We start from the raw sequence: 17015 nt of genomic DNA on the forward strand, positions 1-17015 counted from the left end.
AGTCTCCTCACAAGGCTGCATCTAGGGTCCCCAGTGGCTCGGTTAGCGGGTCCACCAACGCCAAGACATCGGTACCACCGGTGGAGATGGAAGGCGCGAGGTGTTGAACTCTTTTGGCTTACATGGACTAAAACGAAACTCTTCTGGGACTAAGCAATTTTTCGGACACGGACTATGCCCTTTCATTGTTGCGCGGATGAGGATGTTGTAAAGGAAGTAGCGCTGTTTCTCTCGTGCCACACTATCATCATCGGGAGGGGTCTCGGCGGCTCGTCACTTTGTCCGATCTCTACGTCGTGTGCTGGGGATTCACCTTTATCCCTTTCAGTCACCGTGTCTTCATACGGAGACGCGACTTTCTTCGTCGTTTTCCTCGTGAAAACGAAAAGAGCTCATGCTGCAGAGCGGTGCGGCTGATGTTCGAAACCTACGGAAGTGAAAGGTAGCACCATGTGATGTGGAATGGCGGAACCGCACTCATAAACATCGTTTCAAAATGGACGCGACCAAGTTTTGTGGGAGCTCCGGTGTGTTGCCGTCCTAAGTTCTCTTTTACTGCGGCGTAAATCATTTATAAAGGCTAAAAACACCTAAGGCTAAGAACACTGTGTAAGTGCGCCTTCAGTGGCTCTGACGCATAAAGAATTGGACTTCCTGCGTGACTTTTCATGTCGGCGATGATTACCTAGTGCCACGTGTGTTTGTGCACTTGCGTGTGTGCACTTTTAGCGATTACTTGCTTATGGGTTTTTTCATTCCTGACCGGTGTATATTACATGTGTTTTCTCAGATAAAGTAGTTGAAAGTTAGCGCTCGTCCCGTCTGTTCCTTACTCGTCCGTCGTCGTTTCTGCGCTGCAACCATTTTAACTATGTACCAACAAGCCCAACTGGTTCTCAATAAAAACACCTCTTTCATGTGCAGACATTATTATTTCACCTCCTTGTTTGTAAACTGCCTCAGGATATTTATTGTTTTTATAGGGAAAAGCAGGATTGAGTAATGGTGTCTCCGTATGAGGACACGACGCCATTTGCGTAATAAGTATTCTAGAGAGACTGCACCTTTTTTTCTTACCTCTAGACACTTGACACTGCTAAACCTCCAAGTATGAAATTTTTCTGCAGTGAATATAATAATTCGTGACTGAAAGGGTTATGAAGTAAAATGGCTGATTAATTTTTGTTTTGCCTTGGCTGTTAAACATACGCACAAGAGCTGGTAGTTATTATGGCGCTTTACGAGTTAAGAATTTCAGTTCGTCACTTGTTTCGCTTTTAGTGTTTTACTAGTATTTTCCGTACTAGCGGCCTCGATTGGGCTCCTTACAGCCCGCTGTCTCGATTTTTTTTTTTCTGGCTATCTTTGTGGGCAGTTTTATTTTCTTGCGCGTTTGTTTTTTTGCTTACAGATAATCTACAGTGCCTTTGCGAGTGTAACAAATTCAGAAATAATAAACATAAAACAGATGTGTCCACCCCGCATTGCGCATCCCACGTTTTCTAAGCAATTCACTTTCTATAGGCTTTGTTTTGAACCTATTATCTCCGAGGCTCGCTTTCTACGGTATGTGTGGCATTGTTTAATCTGAACGTTGTGCAATATGGGGACGTTCTTTTTTTTTTTTTTCCCGCGGCGGACAGGTCTTTGTTCACATTGAAACAAAAGAACTGGAAACTTGTATCGAAACAAATGGCTTCAATATCGAATGATAATGAAGCCTAGAGAATGACCAAAACCAAAAAGATTGAAAATGATTGCACATCTGCGTCCAGTAATTACAGGGCGATTTTCACCAAGGCGATAAAGTTTGAAAAGAAAGTTTAACGTGATGTGTAAACTCTAGACAAGCTCATTTTGCCCGCGTTTCGCAAGCACACCTCGGGCAGGTCTTTTCGACACCCGCCTTCTCAGTGTGAGTAATGAACGACGGATGCGTTTGCCACTCTCGCTGCGTAACAGATGGCCGGGAATCCTAAGGTACTGGTAACACACCACCGTGATGTCTTACCAAGGCTTGTATCTGAGCACTTCAGTGGTTGGGTAATTTTGTAGGCCATTGTTGTGGTAGCGGAGCACGAGGGTGAAACCAAAAATAATAATGCGGGCATACGGGTCTTTCCAGAGAGCAAAAACTGCGTATAATTCTTAGTTGAATCGGGTTCGTCCCGCTTTCTTTTCACTCTTTTCTGTCCTCTAAATAACTCTAAACAAGTCACTCTAAATAACTCTAAGTCACTAGCAGCAGCGGAATCGGGTAACGTAGCCTAAGTCACGGCTGCGTAGCGTGGACCACATCCGCAGCGCCGATCGTGCTGGTAGCGGCAGCGAGCTCCCTTTTCCTCTCCATTGTTCAAATGAATAGCGATCTTGCGGACTTCGCCGCATCTGTGCGGTCTAAACTAGCCGAGCGCAGTTACTTTCTGTAATGGTACTCCCTCCGAAGATGGACGTGCTTCACTGTGCAACAATCAATGTGGGAAAGCCATCTTACGAAGACCAAGCTTCACCTGTAACACAGATGCATTGCTGGGAAGACATTATCTCATGAGAAAATTTAAAGTCAGCTTCACCTGTAACACAGATGCATTGCTGGGAAGTCATTATCTCAGGAGAAATATAAGCCGTCTTATATTGGAGGCCCTAGAACTTATTTTGTTTAAATATTTTTTGGAGAGCGCTAATATGGGTGTTGCCACAGGTGCCTAGGGCTCAATTGATCAGTTTCCCTTCGGTCAGTGTGCTTGAAATCTTATTTTTCTGATGCAGATATCCCGACCCGCCACTGTGTTATTCTAGTGGACTTCTGCGGCACATGGAGTGGAACATGTGGCAGCTAATTAAGAGATACTGTGCCGTGAATTATTTTGGGTAGGTAAGGAATTTCCGCCTTGTTACGCCGAGAGGTTAAACATGGTAGCGTCAGCGCAAAATACAATCCAAAGTTATAGTTGTCAGTAGCGAAGCTTTGGTTAAACATACATTTTTGGGAGGGCGGGGGGTGGGGGAGGGAGCACTGTCAATGAGTGTGTGCATAAAGTTTATATTTTTTTTTCTCACGTGCTATTCCTTACCACACATGCATACTCCAGCTGCGAACAACAAATAGTCGTGTACTGCTTGAGCAGAGAGCCCGGCTCCTTGAACTCCTTCGATAGGTGACACACAATGCCAGATCGAAGAGCCGGGCGGGTAATTGCGCGGATATGCGTGCAGAAGCTCAACTAACTGTCGAAATTGACGCAAATCATTGACCTCCACTATACGTGCGAAAACTTCACCGCTTATGCTAAAGGATAACAAGATGCTGTCAGTTTTTCTTTTGTATGTGATGACCTTGGTTTTCGGTGTATTTTGAGGAGTTTGTTGGATAATAATAATAATAATAATAATAATAATAATAATAATAATAATAATAATAATAATAATAATAATAATAATAATAATAATAATATTATTATTATTATTATTATTATTATTATTATTATTATTATTATTTTATTATTGTTATTGTTATAACAACAATGCTTAAGTTTCACGCGGTGACTATGGCGTCGTGTGTGCTTTCCATGCATAACCCACCAACTGTGGAAAAAGTTTCCGAAATATTAGGTTCGGAGAAATCTCTATTAAAAAAAGTACTGAGCCGATGTGGCCCCCACACCTCACAATTTACAGACAGGTATTAAAAAGTCTTCATCCAGCGTTCCGTTTTCCTCATTGCGCCTTCAAATGTCCCAGGTCAATAAACGTACCGCCAATAAATAAAGAACACGGGTTCAGGAAGTACCACATTCTCTGGCGCTTCATTCAGTTCTCTGTGCACTCTGAGCGGTGAGCACGCGGTGCTTTTTCTGCGTCGGGGTCGCGGCTCATTTGCGCGATATTTAAGGCACTGCATTATGAAGTGGCGCTATATGTATTGTAAGCCTGAAAGGGAGGCTTGCACCCCCCGCCTGTTTCTTTTTCTTTTTTTTTTCTTTTTTTTTTTTGTGCTCCCGGTTTCCTCGTCCGTCAGAAAAATGTGCATGTGGATTGCGGGATATTTCGGGCGTCTTCTCTGCAATCAAAGAACATCTTATTATGGGTGTAAAAAACAAAAGAAGCATGCGGGCCGTTGTAATGTCTCTGAAAAATGCTTGGGCTGGTAATCCCCCGGCGGTATCCAACATGATGTTCATCGATGTGCGACGTTATCTCGAAAAATGTTTTGCTCGTTAGTGCACGTTAATGATACTTTATTTTTGAGTGCTAGACTCAACACGTTGATGTACGTAAACTCAGCTTTTTTAGATTTGGGTCAAATCAGGCAGAACTACTTCCTTTTTAGCCAACGCCGAGTACGGGTGCTGTGAGTACCCAACCTGGAGCATCTGAGGGTAATCACGGTGGGGATTTTGAACGAATTTTGGTATAACATTACCGCACCCCCCCCCCCCCCCCCCTCATTTCCTCTTTCTGGTAAGAAGCAGCTTCTTTCCGTGAAAATGAGGCGGATCGGACTGCCGTCTTCAACCTGAATACTTGTAAGAATTCCTTAAGACTATACCAAAGGTTGGAGTTCGGTAATCGCACCCAAGAAGTAGCAGTGCCGTACTCGCATTAAGACTCTATGGCCGAGCCGAAGATGAGTGAGGATGTTTCATAAAGACCCCGCCTTATCGCGCAGAAACAAAACACGTCCCACCGCGAATCATGTACGGGCCTCGAAAGGGGTGACCTTGATTCGAGCCCCGGATAGGGATCTCCGTTTCTTTTTTCGCTCCTCCGAGGCTCGATCAGAATGGATACGCGGTCTGGTTTCCCTTATCCTTCCACCTTTCGTCTGCATTTTATCCGCGCGCTTCTTCTCGCGTCAGGTCCGCGCGACCGTCGGGGCCTCCTCTGTCCTCCTTGTTTCCGCGCCTCGGTGGCCCGGTTTTTCTTCGGCCCGCGTGCGCAGTTGACCTTTGTTCCCTGCTCTGAGCCGGCCATGTGTCGACGCGCGCCTCACGGCCGGCAGCCGGAGCACGCTTTTGAATCGCCGGCTGTTCGCGGCGCCGTCGGCCTGTAGCTCGCTCTGTTTGCCCGCCAGGCGAACGCCCTGCTGGATGGCTTACTACGGACTTTTCGGCCTCGTCGCTCGGCCCAGGTGAGTCTCTCTACGGGTTGTTTGCTTGCGTTGAGCCTTCTGCTACGCGAACACTGGGCCGAACATTTTCGGAGATGCGCGTTGACGTCTGAGGGGCATCGGGGCGCATGCTGGTGATAGGAGCCTTCATGCCGTCTGCGTCATTGGTGTACGTGTGGCCTGTCTTGAGACCAGGAGCGCGCCCAATGGGCGGGGTAGCCTGTAACCGCTGTACTAAATTCCGGCTGACCTTCCCTATTGCAAACGTTGTTGCGAAGTGTTGTGCACCACCACGTTTCTTTCTGTTCTTGTTGGTGACAAGTTTAACATATATGGACAGCAAATTGTAAACTCCCAGGAAGCGTTAGCCTAAAATTCTTTCAATAGCTCTTACTCTTCTCTTCTGCTTTTAATGCGTGTAGAGCTTCGGCAGTATGTTTGCTCAGATAAATTTGCCGAGCTATATATAGCTTCATGAAGCGTTGTTGCGTTGTTTGCGAATCAAGGCTAATGCTCGCGCTGTTTTACGCCTGCTTCGGTTACGGATCCCCACTGTTGTGGTTGCTGCCCTGCTGTGCAGGTCTGCGTTCGTAGCATGCTAGTTGTCTTAATAATAATTTCCGTGCTTACCCTTCTTTACATTCCCCGCTCTTAATTCGCTGTGTAATATCTTCCGCTCACTTCGACACCGGTGTGTCGTGGCTGACCAATTCACGGCTCACCAGAGGTGTCATGGCTAAGCAGAGAAGCGCTGCCTGTTTGCGTAACATGAAGCACTGTATCGCTAATTATTTCGTACGCTGTATGGCCGCGTGCACGGGATCGCTCTTTTTGCTTTCAGTTTGGGAGGAGACAAAGCTGCGTTGATTGCCTGCTTGGCATTGAGAAAGCATTAAAAGCGTGGCCCTCATCCTTGGTAAATTCGATAAGTTGGTCTTTTGAGCTATTATTTTTTATGCGAAGCGCTCAGTGCAGCCGCGCGTCTTCTAGTGACCTCCTTCTTTGAATAGGCTTTGTCCAGAATTCTTTGCGGAAGAACTATGTAGGTGCACAATTGCTCTCCGCGTGGTGGAAATGTATTCTGTCTAATCTTCCGGGATTTCTCGCTTTTATTTGAATATAAATCTTGGTATATAAATTTGCTGCCTCTTCCAAGACCAAAGTGGTGTCGCACGCACGAGGGTCTGATTACATTTTCTTCACGGATACCGTTAAGGACCTTCCGGTGCCAGCAGTGTGTGATCTCGGCGGGCTCTAGCCGTGATGGCAGACGCGGCTTCTTTCCACACGTCCGCCACGCATCACGTCGTGCGCTTCGTGCTCCTATTTCTGTGCGTCGAACATCAAAGGAGTTCCGTCTCTCCCGAAAGCCCTTAAAGTCGTGCACATCGATCCGCCCTACGCCTCGGTGGTCTGTATGGGGCGGCACGTGCAGTACAGGCAGGCCTGAAATGGTTGGCGAAACCTTCTGTCAGTCTTCGACTGCAGCTTCCTCCCCTGCCGAGATCTCCTTTTCGTCTTTAAGCGTTAGCGCTACCATCCAAGACGGTTCGCTTAGATTCGTGTCTATAGTCAACTATCTGCTTCACAATAGTCATGCTACATCTCCGCGTATCACGAAAGTGCACAAGAATGCAATATTTTCCCTTCGCCAATGTGATGATGATGGTTGGTGTTTCATGGCGCAAGGCCAACGAGGGCAAAGAGCGCCAGAAAAGAAGTTATATAATGAAGCGAAGTGATTACCACAAAAAGGTAGGTACAAAAACATGTAAATGGGACATAGTAAAATCAATTAAAGCCTTCGCCAATGTGAGTGCGTGCCGGCTGTTTTGGGCACATTAATAAAACCGTATTATTATTAAAAGTATGGATGGGCTTTGTGTGTGACGACACGCGTTGCCGTGCCCCCCACCCCCAAAAAGAAAAAAAGAATAAATGTAGGTACGGGTCAAACACTGACAATGTGGGCCATACAAGTAATGACCTACTAGCCCGTCTTTCTACTCACTCCGCGACGCTGTCTTGCACATCGTTCTTCCTCAAGTGCGAAGCAACGTTCGTCCTGTACAGTTTTCTTTCGGTGTCATATTTTTCGGCTGCTAATCTGTATCACACAATAACCAGCTGGCCCATCTTTCTGCTGTGTCCCGCCTTGAAGCTTTTTTGTTGTTGTTCTTGTGGTTGTTGTCAACTAACCAGTCCACGGTAGCGGTGTGCTACAGTTCCTTAGCTCAGCCTTGATTTATTTTTCAGGCGATTAGCGGAAACACGAATCGTTGCTCCTTAGTTCTCTGCAGTGAGCTACGCTTGAGAAGGGCCAAGCATTGCGCAGTTTTATGATTATTTGTTTGTCATGACAGCAGATGTCTCCTCCCCCAAATATTGGACAGAACGGAGACTACAGAAATATGGGCACGGAAAGTCGTTCACCCACTCCCCAAGAACAGCGCTCGAAAGTTATAAACTCATACTCTCCTACCCTTCAAAACTCCGATTTCACACAGATGCTCCTATCACAATCACAGCTGACGGTATTAATAGTATTGTGAACAACCTGAAACTTCTGGTACCTCGGCCCAGGGTGCTGAAAGGAACGATTTCTGTTTCCGGCCGCATATTACAGCGAAGCTGTATATGGCTGCCGCGGCAAATTGTATGCGTCCGCGTGGGTGTACACCGTTGCGTCGACAAAGAAAAAGTGAAAGCGTTTAATCGCCTGTTCGTTCCAAGGTGGACGGAGAGAGGGTAATCGTGGGAAAGCGCAAGGGCGCGGGCCATCAGACAGTGTGAAGCGCGTTCACTGTGCGCTTCTCGGTGCGATAAACGAGGTTACGCTCGACAAACTTCGGCTTCACTGTGCACTCTGCGCGGCGGTCACTGTGTGTGCAAGGCGGTGGCGCCGAGCAGCGTCTCTGTGTTGCCTGTTGTGCAATTTTCGATGCGGTAGTTGCTGCTACGGGCCAGTCTCTTCAGCGGACGCACGATCGGCTTTAGCAGCTTCCCGCCGCCGGCGCTCCCATTCTCGCTATAGTTATACATAGTTATACATACTTATAATTTTTGTAAACACAGTAACTTCGCTGGTCGTCCTTCTTCTCAGAGTGGAAGAGCCGATGAATACTTATTATTTTTAACGAGACCCTTTCTACTGGCATGCTTCCGTTTGAAAGCAAGGAAAGTAGCACAGGTATTCAAGACAGGCAAGCGCTCTGATCCCTCTAATTACCGTCCCATCTCCCTAACTTCCATCGCGTGTAAGTAACGGAGACATTATATGCTCTCACATCTCACGCCACCTTGACAGCAACCATTTCTTTTACCATTTAACACGGTTTCCGGCCAAGGTTTTCGTGTGAAACCCAGTTTTTAGAGTTCACTACTGATCTTCGTCTCAAATTAGCCTGGGTGCCTTAGGGAGCACGAGGGGGTTTCCCGCCAGTCGACTGCACTTGCCAGGCTGCAGGCGCCAAAGTCGCGGCGGGAGTTAAAAAGAAGGCTCCATTTATCCCGAGTGAGGTGGTTTACCCCGAGGTGTTGGAATGAAGTCCCCCGCACCCCTCAACTGCAGAATACAGTTACGTGCACGTGAATACACCATAAAGTTCAGGGAAGCACAGCCTCCCCAGCAGCCGAATTCGTTACGTAACCGTACGCGTAATCCGAAGGCTGTGGGTTTATTCCCCGCCCGGGACGTCTGCCTTTTTTCTCCACTTTCATTCCGAACGCGTCAAAGATAGTTGTTCATTCAAAAAACACGCAGTACTTCCCCTGTGCTTTCCCGAGCGTTTTACACTGCTCTCTCCCCCTCCCCTTCCCTCCTCTCCGCGTGCGTGTGTAGATGCGCATGCCCGCCCAAGTTGCGAGAGCGACCAGTTTTTTTATAATCTGCTCTTGTTCTGTGGTCGCAGGCATTAACGACCAGACTTGGGGGACTCCGTGCATTGCCGAAAACTCGGGAATGGAGATCCATCTGTAATCGACGAGAAGAGACAAGCCGAAGGTCTACTTGAGGGAGCAGCAAGGTGCGTATTAAGTTCCTTTTCTGCCGTAACAGAGAAGTGGGGATTTCATTTCTTTTGCTTTTTGGGTGGCATGTACATGAGAACGTGCACCCTCCTGCGCAGTTCCTTTTCGTTCCCTTTTTGGTACATTTTGCCTTGCCACCGTTGATGTTGCTTAGTATATTATTCGTCTTATTACGGTGAGCAACAGACGTCAGTGACGTTTAATAGGATTGCAGAAAACATCTCGAATGAATTAAACAAAAAGGAACCGAGTGCGTCTATTGTATGTGGAAACGTACGCTCGACTTCGTCACAAGAAATATGAACGACACTTTGAAGTTCTAAACACTTATTCTCATTCGTTTCCGAACGTTTATGCGAACGAACATAGTAGCATTAAGCTGGCCAGCTATTCGCGACTTTGGTACATTTTAGTACATTGGCGACTTTATTAGAAAATTGACGTCCATATGAAAGAAATCACTACTTTTGCAGCTAGTGGCCCTACACTGAGCGTGCAAAAATTGCAGTTCTTTGTATTGTTAAACGTAAGCTGCTTTCGCCAAGCAGCCTTTTGCAAGTCTATTAATCATTCGAATCAACGTGTAGCAGCGTCATAACAGAATGAAGGCGTTTTGGAGTTGATTGACTAAAAAAATGGTAGGAATTGTTTCGGAATCGTTCCCCACTTACGCTGCAAAGGATGCTGGTATACGAAATGCTTAGGTGGATTAGTACACGGTCTTGTTGCCGCCGCCGCCGCTGCTGCGAACATCTCTGGTGAACCTTATTCGCTCCCGATAAAACGGTTGCAAGCGTATCTGGAAACTTGGTCGCACCGAAAGCAAAATGACAATTGTGAATGATGTGGGGCTTCAGAGTTAGGTGCTCTGAGCTCCTGGGGTGCAGAATGCCATTACGAGCCATGTGGAATTTTTCATGAACAAACGAATGAACGAACGGGTGTACACCAAGAGTCGGGTCGAGGTTTATAGGTTTAAGTAAAGGATGTTATAATATAAACGCACCTAGAGGTACCGGCTGCCATGGCAGCCTACTACAACGGTGGTCTTTAATGAAACGAATATATTGTGTCGTGGCCCGCTTTGTCGTCCTCTGCTTCTGTCCGCCTCCCTGGTGCGCTAGGTGGGGAACTCGCAATTTGTCCACGAACACCATGTTCCGTTAAGGATCGGTTGATTTCTTTACGCTGTCGTGAGGCCGCGATTACGGAGCGGCACTTGTTCGCCTTGTTGCCCAACCCGTCAGCGTGTGGGTGAATAGGCGCACAGTACTCGCTGCCTCCTGGCTCGTACATGCCCTTATCAATTTGGGTGCGGCGTAGATGGTGGCGTCCAGGAGCTGACGATGGCTTTCATGGTTTCTTTTCCACGTGCGCTGCTCGCCGGTAGGTCCAAGTAGAGTACCAACGTCGTGTTTGCCAAGTGTTTCCCTTGTGGGTGTTTGTACCAGCCTTAATGTCCTCACGATCCACTTTAGCATCTAGTATGACGTATGGCTGTTCTTAATCCCTTACGTACCTGAGAACAAATCGCCAGAGAAACCGAGTGCTCCGGGATATATGACGAGCTAGAGCTGCTAAAACTCGCACGCAGGTTAACTTGAATTCACCGTGTAAAAGCGTGTTCGTCGTTTCCCGTGTGTTTTTTCTATGCTATTTTCAACTACGATCGCTTGCCCAACTGACCTACATCATGGTTAGCAATCTTGGTACCGCATCCGGTTTATGCGCACGATTCGGGGCCTGGGGTCATTGCCGACGTTTCAGGTTTGACCTCTTCCTGTCTTGTCGCCAAAGGCCTCAAGCCACGCTTTCACTGTGCCTATTGGCAGTTGAAACTTTAAGCGCAACAAATTTAGACAAAAGACGAATGACACAAGGACAAGCGCTTGTCCTTGTGTCATTCGTCTTTTGTCTAAATTTGTTGCGCTTAAAGTTTCACTATGGAGTACCAACTAGCTCGAACCCTCACGTTGTTAAGTTATATTGGCAGTTGCGGCATTGCTCTTACCTTGAATGAAGAAAATAATGAAAATAAGCACCGAAGCAGGCTTGATTATGCTCACAGAAACTGCGAAGCTACGATTAGGATCATTCGCTACGGCTGAAAGATTTTTCCTGTAGTTATTCTCGTTGAGTTACTTCTTCGGAAGGCCTGATGGGCAGAAGGTTCAGAAAGTTTGTGGGCCATTTACAGCTTCTTGGCCAATCCTTTGCGAGGACGTGTGTCAGGTTTGAGGCAAGGCTGGTACCGCACGAAAGGGGGCTCACGCCATATCATAACTCTACTGTGGTGGTGGTCACTCTCGATGTAAATCAACCAATTTCTCCTTTCTGAGGCAACTTCCTGGAGGACACGTCACTTTGGATATTCCAGCTGCTTAGGCAATCCCTGAGGAGGCGCATGCACCCTTGCAATCTCAGAGCCAGTGATGATAGCTTCCGATATATGATGATTGGGACGTTTATAATGCGCAAGAAGAATGATTCCGTTTTCGAAATTCTTCACCAAGCTACAGAAAGACGCAGCGAATCATACGAAGTTTCTTGCGTTCCTTGATCAGGAGCTGGCGCTTTGAATGTGCCAAGAGTCATTGCGGAGAAAGGTCGTTGTGAATATTTCGCTGGCCGTCACACCAATCGTGCGTGAACAGTAGCTCTGTCACAGGCTGATCGCAAGTTCCGCGCCTGCATGCAAGTTTTATCCCCCGAAATTAGCTAACCGGAACACGTTGCGGAGGCATGTTCGCATTTGTGCGGCGTCGTTATCGTTATCAGGCACCAGGGTAGCGGTTACAAAAAAAAAAAAAAATCTCTCCGTCTAACGCCGACAGTGGTTAAAATGCGAAGCTTCCTTGCGTACGAAAATCTAAGTGCGAAGTGCCAAAGTCAAAGCCGCTGCCATCAAAGTCAAAGCGGCAACGACCAAAGTGCAAACTGCCTGCGAGTCAGTCCGAACTCAGACGACAGCAAACGAATCCGCTGTCCTCCCCAACACATCGAAGTCGTTCAGTGAAGCGCTCAAATTCGCTTTACAATCCAAACTGCTTCGACCGTGTCGGAATGGCGCAATCGGATAGACGTCAGCTGCATAACGCGAGGGACCTAGGTTTGGTTCCGACCGCGGGAAGCGTTTTTCCGTGTCATCATCATCATCATCATATGGCCTCCCATTGTGTAAGATTTTTTCTGCAGTGTGTTTTAGGTAACGGCACCACCATCAGTGAGACCAAGAAAGCCACTTTAAAAAAAAACGAACCCCTTCCCTTCGAAACAGGAGTGCACGCGATGCCTGACGTCAGTGAAAACGAAAATGAATGCCATCTGCGAAAATCAAAACGCAAAACCATTGACCGACCAAGCGAAACTTTTCCGTTCGCTGAGATTTACCCGAACGCACGGCGGAGCGAACCAAGCGCGGCCTCCGCATGCCGCAGCCGACGGTGAACTGGCTAACGTGTCTTCTGGAGCGCACCGGCGATGTGGCGGGATGCGCACCGAATATATCGCGCGCGCGCCAGCTGCGCCGAGAAGCGACCGCTGCGGGCGAGGAGGGAAAGAGAGAGGGGAATACCGTGGAGCAGGGTTTTGCCCGACGACACCGACGGCGCAAGCCATTGTGGCGTAATATGCGCCCCACTTGTGTGCGCGCGCCAGCTGCAAACGATGAGCGACAGCTGCGGGCGGGAAAAATCTCAGGAAGCGGCGGTTTTAGACGAACGCCACCGACGGCGCAAGTCAGCCAACACAAGCTTCTCTTGAAAAAGGGGGCACAAGTGGTGAATTTCACCATTGATTCCTCTGCAACCTAACGCGCGTTTGCTACATTCTTCCCCGAGTATCACGGTATACATTCGGAGAAGGGTACTGCTTTTACTGTGGTTTCTGCGCGCATCAAAGGGCGCTTTCAAGCTGACATTTCGCCATAAATAGCTTTGTCCAAGATTTTGTGCTACAAAGAGGAGGTGGCCGCCGCTATCTGAACGCAAGCTTTTCTTTTCGTATTAAAAACCACAAACCGATGTCTCCAGGCCCGCAGCTATGTGAAGCTGGCACTGCTCCTGGAATGAGTCGCATCAGAGGGCTGCCCTTCGGCTTGCTCCGTTTTTCTCTCTGTTATCTAAGGCACTGCCATTTGATTGCGACACGCTCATTGCGCCTCTTGTGTGGTTCGGATCCTGCCGGAATTCAAAGGGACAAACGGTGTACATTTTTTTTTTCTACTGAGACCGGGGACGCTGCTCATCTAGTTGCTGTCGCTAAGGGTCTCATCCACGTCCCAATTTTATCTGCAGGTCTTCTGCTAGCTGGACGGCGGACTTGTCCTATTTCGTTTCCTAATCCTTTCCTTTTTATCGAGAGCTCTCTCATTTGTGACCTTCTCCGTTGCTATGGCGCCGTGGCATGTTGTCTCTCTCTTACGACCCGCTTTCTCTTCTGGCTAATTTGAGGCCGGCGCAATAGCAACGAAGCAGTTGCTGCAGTGTTACGCGGCAGTTCTGTTTAATAGCCCGACGGTTGTGCGGGCAGGCGGACGGGTCGTTAATCTGGCTCCCGAGTAACTACATCGGAACACCATTTGGCCATGTGATCAATGACTGGAGATGATCGCACTGCTCCTTCGCTGCTGCATCTCTTTTACTACCTTTGGGGTCCTTGTCTTCTGAGGTTTGTGCTTCTCGAGGCACTGCAAAGATCTTAGCTCTGTTATGATCGTTCGCCGTCGGGACCACGACGCATCGGCCATTGTGACATGAATCAAAGACGAGGCGTCCTTCGTTTTCATTAGTCGATTTTCTATTTTTGATTCGGCATCAAGGAGGCCGGTTTGCGTCTTGTCTTGAGAGAATGTATTGCCAGCTGAGTCATCAGTTTCCGTACCAGTTTTCAGCGCTGCTTTTTCCGTGTGACTCAAGGAGCTGGATGTGGAACCGATTGAAAACACGTTTCTGCCACAAGTATCCCATTTGTTAGGATGGTAATAAACCAACTTAAGAACCCGCCGCGGTGGCTCAGTGGCTAAGGCGTACGTTGCGCTGCTGAGAACGAGGTCGCGGGTTCGACTCCCGGCCGCGGCGGCCGCTTTTCTGATGGAGGCGAAAAGCAAAAACGCCCGTGTGTACGAGATTTCGGCGCACGTTAAAGATCCCCAGGTGGTCAAAATTAATCCGGAGCCCTCCACTACGGCGCGCCTCATCGCCTGCGTTGCGTCGGCGCGTTAAACCCTGCAATCAATCAACCAACTTAAGATCTTTTCCAAGCCTGGTGTTCTACAATATTCTAAAGCGCGAATGAACCTCATCGTTTTGCGGATTGCGGTCAATGCAGACCATGCTTAAAAACGGGTAGTGGCATATCTGCTATCTAATTATTCTATAATTTGAATGTTCATTGGATGTTATTGCAGGAAAATAAAGCCAGGAAAGTCTTTTCAGGATAATTGCGTGATGGAATGCTTGCTTGAGCGCATTGTCAGGGCTGCTGACTGTCTCGCAGTCTATCGCTGGGGCGTTTAAGGGTGCGAACTGGCCCTTTGAACCTTTGGAGATTTTGCCGTGTAAGAATTGCACGGGTGATTCAAGCACCCTTTAAGGTGGCCTTTTTTATTTCAGCGAAACTTGCTGGCTTTATACCCCAGACCTGGCACAAAATCACATGCCGACGCAGGAGGGGTGAGGATATCGTCCGAGAAGCAGACTGTTAATCTATACCATGTGCACAGTTCTGTTCGTCACATGGGTCAAATGTCATTCAGCAGCACTGCGTAGCTTTCGCTGCATACCTCTCACTTTTACAGAGCAAAGAATAAAGCGTTCAACCGTAGCGCTTGTTGTTTGTAGAGTTAAAGAGAAACGTACAGAAATTCTGAGAATTGTATACGACTGCGCAATCATTTCTACGCCGCCTCACCTCATTTGAAGTTTTTTTGAAGTCTTTGAAGTCTTTTACTCTATACTATAGTATAAACTATTAAATGTGTTAACCCCGCAAATTATGCATTTTTGTGACGACAGAAGTATGTGCACAGTTAGTGCTTTCTCACGTTTTTTTTATGCGTGTTTCTGTTTGTTTTCGGGACTTTTCTATCTCTGATTCATTGTGGGGAGTGGAGAGATCTTGATTAATTTTGACCTCCTGTGGGTCTTTAATGTGCACCTAATTTTCACTCACGGGCGTTTTCGCATTTCGTCTTAATCAGAAAAGCAGCCACCGCGGCCGGGGTTGAACCCGCGACCTTAGGCTTAGCAGCGCGACGCCTTAAAGGAGCACTGAAGTGAATTTGTCAAGCTTCGGTTTTTTCTTGCATTGCGTAGACTGGCTCAAATAAACACACTTTTCATCGTTTATCTTGTCGATAAAGCGATATTTATTTTACAAAGCCTGAAAGGAAAATCTACCATGTGCCGTCTCCAGTGGCCACACCAACTAAAGCAGTGGCGTCCATACTACTACTACTACTAAGTGGTTCAAGAGAAAAGGAAAGGAGATGCACTGGGGATATTATTGAGCCCAGCTGCATACGAGGTGCTACTGTGATTGGACGATGTCCAAGATTAGAATTCAAACCAGTTTCGGTTTCGGTTCTGTGACACGTGCTTGGCATCCGAAGTTTTCGTTGGATGGGCATTCTTGATATCGCAGTAATCGACATACCACGCTTCTGCCATGTTGTCGGCTGTAAAATACGTTATCTATAACCCTGCCAGCACTGTTTGGAATCGTAACGATCACTAGCCGAGGCGTACGCGGGGTATAAACGCCCTCCGCGTCACCGGAACCGCTCAAGTGCGATGCGCTTTCCCTCCACCTTTAGAGCTTGCCTGGCTCGTGCCTGCATCGTAAGAGGCGTGTTGGAACCAGGTCAAGGGTCGGCTGAATCGGGACTGTGCCCGCAAGCAGCCGGTGCTAATGTCAACACCACGCCAACGAGAACTCGCCGGCGCGTCCGTGTCAGTCTGCACGCGTTCTGCGAATTCGCTCGTGGAGCAATGAACGTTACAGCGCAAAAATACTCAATTCAGTATAGAAAACACTGCCCAAAACAAACAAATCAACTTAAAAAAAAAACATGCGCTATCGGGCATTCGAACTTGCCAGTTGCAAAGCAACGGACCTAATGCTCCAGACCACTCGGCCCTAAGCCCAGCGCTGTCGGCAATAGAAATACAAAGTGTATATTGTATAGCCAACGCCGCCTGTATTAACATTGCCTGACGCGTCGTGCGCTTTTCAATGGGAAGGGTAGGGACGCGTAGTTCAGGCACTGATCCGCTATGTGGCGCGTGCCGGCGGACATCTCGCCTTACGTCACTGCTCGCGAGTCGCGAACGCTGCACCCACTTCTACGACGTGTGTCTGTCAGCTTGCCTGTTGGGCTTCAAGGGCCGTTTCGCTTACATCTTAGCCGCGACGGGGCGCAAGTTCTGTGGCGCACTGGGGATCTCGTCCAACGTGTCGCTCGCTTCATACTTGCTGCATTTTTCCAAAGATAAAGACGGAGGTGGACTGAAATAGTGTAAGAACATACTGATTGTCGGGTAGACATATAGCTAACAGAAAAATTATATTTTTGGATGGGCAGCCATTATTTTACTGATATTTTTCTTTCTAGAGTATTTAGAGAAGAAAAAATTGCGTGCGCGTTTTTGTTCAGGCGCTCAATTCTACGATTACTTTCCAATAATATCACGTGCTCTCAAACTTCAGAAAATTATAGGACACAAAAGGATAAGCAGCTGGGATCCCGCCACGCTGTCCGGGCGCTTCTACAGTACAGTCCTCAATTTTAGAAGTGCGTACCGATGCGGAGTGCGAACAGCGGGGTCAAAACAACACCTAAATGCGGAGGGGATGGAGGTGGGATGCCCCACTCAGA

General features: G+C 47.8%; 1 protein-coding gene across 2 annotated transcripts in view; it reads left to right on the forward strand.

Moving 5' to 3' along the window:
• Positions 1–17015, forward strand: part of Mypt-75d (Myosin phosphatase targeting subunit 75D) — a 362066-nt gene that overhangs the window by 138733 nt on the left and 206318 nt on the right. The window contains exon 3 of one of the 2 annotated variants that reach the window (XM_077686726.1): positions 9022–9135. The exons of the other annotated variant lie outside the window; for it this stretch is intronic. The gene's annotated coding sequence lies outside the window, so the exon portion shown is untranslated. The remainder of the gene's footprint in view (positions 1–9021; positions 9136–17015) is intronic. 2 annotated transcript variants of the gene reach the window in all.

This window comes from Haemaphysalis longicornis, unplaced genomic scaffold, assembly GCF_048455015.1.
Source record: "Haemaphysalis longicornis isolate Haplotype H1 unplaced genomic scaffold, Haemaphysalis longicornis Haplotype H1 scaffold_1, whole genome shotgun sequence".
In the NCBI taxonomy this organism is placed as follows: domain Eukaryota; kingdom Metazoa; phylum Arthropoda; class Arachnida; order Ixodida; family Ixodidae; genus Haemaphysalis; species Haemaphysalis longicornis.